This window comes from Sinocyclocheilus rhinocerous, unplaced genomic scaffold (genome assembly GCF_001515625.1).
Source record: "Sinocyclocheilus rhinocerous isolate Xijiao unplaced genomic scaffold, SAMN03320098_v1.1 scaffold8222, whole genome shotgun sequence".
NCBI classification, from domain to species: Eukaryota; Metazoa; Chordata; class Actinopteri; order Cypriniformes; family Cyprinidae; genus Sinocyclocheilus; species Sinocyclocheilus rhinocerous.
Window position 1 is genome coordinate 31859 of NW_015637134.1, and position 4001 is coordinate 35859.

General features: G+C 31.9%; 1 pseudogene; it reads left to right on the plus strand.

The window, feature by feature from the left end:
- LOC107748526 (laminin subunit alpha-1-like) overlaps positions 1-4001 on the plus strand; it is a 46793-nt pseudogene that overhangs the window by 27559 nt on the left and 15233 nt on the right.

Sequence of the window (4001 nt, forward strand, 5' to 3'; positions counted from 1 at the left end):
AGTTCTTAGCAAAGCATATTACTAATCAAAAATTAAGTTGATATATTTACGGTAGGACATTTACAAAATATCTTCATGGAACATGATCTTTACTTAATATCCTAATGATTTTTGGCATAAAAGAAAAATGGATAATTTTGACCCATACAATGACCCAAAACTTTTGTAACATTGTAAATGTCTTGACTGTCACTTTTGATCAATTGAATGCATCCTTGATAAAAAACATAAAATCTTACTGACCCCAAACTTTATATATGAATGAAACAGTAAGTCATGAGATTCCATGCTTTACAGTTATTTTACCACGATTAAGAGGCGTAAAATATTAAAAATGTGTATAAAACAGTTCTTCAGTGCATTTTTGTCATATTAACATCCAGTCAGTGAGTTACATTAATTCAGCGAGTAAGTGATTCTTTTGACTGATTCTTTAAGAGTCATTTGTTTGTGAGTCTACAGTTTTTTTTTTTCTTATCACATTTAATTAAGATACAAACTAAACCCAGATAAAAATATTATTTATGCTGCCATGGAACTGAAGATTGCAGTGCAGGAAAATCTTTTGATGTGAATTATGAATATTCTTGAATGGTGTGTATATTAATAAGTGTGTGTGTCTGTGATTCAGATCACGCTGGGCTCTGCTCCGGTTTATATTTGTTTTTTTATATATATATTTTTATTTTATGTATTTATATTAATATATTTTAATTGATTATTATGTATTTATTTATGTATTTCTATTCATACTTTTTTAATAATTAATTTTTTATGTTTATTCATGTATTTGTTGCACAGATGTGTGATTCGTGTGGTTCTGTTGTTTCTCCGGTAGCTGCTGTCGTACGGAGGAAGACTCTCCTACACGCTGGCCTTCTTCGCTCTGGACGGCGTGGGTCTGGCCAATCACGAGCCTCAGGTGCTGATGAGGGGCGGACACCTGCGCAAGCTGGTCATCTACACCGAGCTTCCCGCGCCTGAGAACGGCGTCCGCACCGGACAGGAGCTTCCTCTGACAGAGGTGAGTCTCTTACATCACCTCTGTGTGTGTGTGTGTGTGATCCCGGCGCGCTCTGACTGTGTTCTCGTGTTTGTGTGCAGCACAAGTGGAAGTATTTCAACTCTGTGTCTGATGAAGCCGTGAGTCACGCCGACTTCATGTCAGTGCTGAGTAACGTGGAGTACATCATCATCAAAGCTTCGTATGGCTCAGGACTGCAGCAGAGCAGGTGTGTGTGATAATAACAAAATTATAAGTAATAAAAATAAAATTACTATTATAATTATTAATAATAGTAATACTGAGTAGAATTCCTTGAGGTATCATGTAAATAGCATAGCAATGAATATGTAAATATGAATATGAACTAATATGATTAAATAATAATAAAAAACAAAATCATTATACATAGCAGTAAAAAATAAGTACATATAAATTCCATAGTGATGAATATGAACTAAAATGAATAAATTATAAAACTTATTATTTAAAAAGAATTATAAATTAAAAATATAATAATAATAATAAATGGAATTCCTTACAGTATTGTGTAAATATAGTGATGATTATGTAAATATGTGACCCTGGAACACAAAACCAGTCATAAGAGTCAATTTTTTCGAAATTGAGATTTATGTATCATCTGAAAGCTGAATAAATAATCTTTCCATTGATGTATGGTTTGTTAGGATGGGAACACTGCTTTTGTGCTGCAGGGTCACAGATGATAATAACTCATAACAACACATTGGGATGCAAGATTATGCAGACAGTCGTGTTCGTTCAGAATAACATCACTGATGAATCACTCAGAATGAGACGTGAATTAAGCGAGTTAGCAGAGTCCGTGCTGATCTGATCTCCTCTCTGTAGGGTCTCTAATATCTCTCTGGACACGGCTCTGGAGGCGGATGAGGCTCGTCAGGGTGGAGACGAGGCGCGGCTGGTGGAGGCGTGTGAGTGTGCGCTGGGATACGCTGGACTCTCCTGTCAGGTCAGCATCATCATCTTCTGCGACAGACAGATCTCAAAACAAACCTTCATGTGTTGTGTCACATTTAGAAATGTATCTGATAGTTCCTGTCCTTTATCCAGACTCAGAAACTCCGATAAATACCTTGATAAACAACTAAAAAAACAATCAAATAAAAAATATTAGTATAAAATTAATACTTAATAATACAATATAATATAATGTATAATTTCTAATATTTTCTGCCATTTATCAACATTTAGAAACTGATACGTATGTAATAAAATAAAAATAAAATGTATAAGTAATATAAAGTTAATACTTAAAAATGTAATACAATATCATTAGAAATTATATAATTTCTGCCATTTGTCAAAATTGTGAAAGTTTGATAAATACTGAAAATAAAATTAAAATAAATAAAATGAAATATATAAATAATATAAATTAATACTTAATTACATAATACAATATAATATTTCCTGCCATTTATGCAAATTTAGAAAGTCTGACTGATACAAAAAAAAAAACAATAAAATAAAAAAATATAAGTAGTATAAAATTAATACTTAATAATACAATACAATATACCGTATTGGCCCGAATATAAGACGACCGCGTTTTTTCAGATGTATTTCCAAGAAAAAGATGCTGTGATCATTGTGTGTTCAGGGCTGCCAGCACAACACCGCAGGAGAGCACTGCCACGTCTGCGCCGCAGGGTATTATGGGAAGGTTCAGGGCTCCGTCAGAGACTGCTCGCTGTGCACCTGTCCTCTGCGGGGTCAGAGGTGAGGTCACATGACACTGCCGTGGTCACATGTTAACCTGTAGCACTTCTGGAAATTAACCAATAGAAGCAGTTCTGGAAATAAGCCAATCGGATTTAAGAAAGAAATGAAACTGAGTAGTGGTTAATGTTAGAGCTGTACAACAATATTTAGATTTTCTGCTATATTATGATATGAAAAAATGCAGGGATTTTCACCAGATGACTTGAATAGATTTATTATGAAGTAATTAATAATTCGAGAAGGAGTTGGATGATTTTATGCAAAATAAAAATTATTTTAAAATAAACTTTATATTCTGAAGATGTTTTTTGAGCGCAGATAATAATAATATTGACTATTATTAAATATAAATATTGGGAAAAAATAAATGTAGTGTAATGAAAAACATAAACAACATTTTTTTGTTATTTGAAATAAAATAAAATGAAATATTTTTTTAAAAACGAATTTTAATTCGGTTAGTTGCCAGGTAAACATTTCTCATTTATATTTAGTTTTTACTTGATGTACTAAAATAAATAAAACTAATACTGAAATAAAAAATAATACAAACTATTTAGACATTAAAAAATATTAATATATTTAAAAAGTCATTTGGTCAAAATGACAAAACACAAAAAATACTAAAACAATAACAGAAATGAAAACAAAAACAATATATAAAAATAAAAACTAATTCAAACTATTAATATAATCTATAATAGTATCTCACTGATAGTAGATTATTTTAATAAAATCTTATTTTATAGTACAACTGCAAAATTACAATACTAATTTTTCCATCTTAATTACTTCATTTTCAAACATTAAACCATTAAGCTTTTATTTTGGCGGCTTTGACAGCTGAACACGTATGTGTTAGTGAAATTTGGTAGCGCATATAATTAAATACATATATATATATATATATATATCCGTGTGTGTGTGTGTAATTTATCAATCAATAAATTAATATATAAAATATAGAAGTATTTAAAATAAATAAAATATTGCTTTGTTGATTTTATTTCGGTATATGGTGCAGTGCTGATATGTTGTGTGTCTATAGTTTCAGCTTGACGTGTGTGTTAGAGAGCGCCGGTGACTTCCGCTGCGATCGCTGTGAGGAGGGATACGACGGCCGTTACTGTGAGAGGTGAGGTCATGTGACACACACACACTCACACACACACACTCACTCACTCACTCACTCACTCACACACACACACACACACACACACACACTCACACA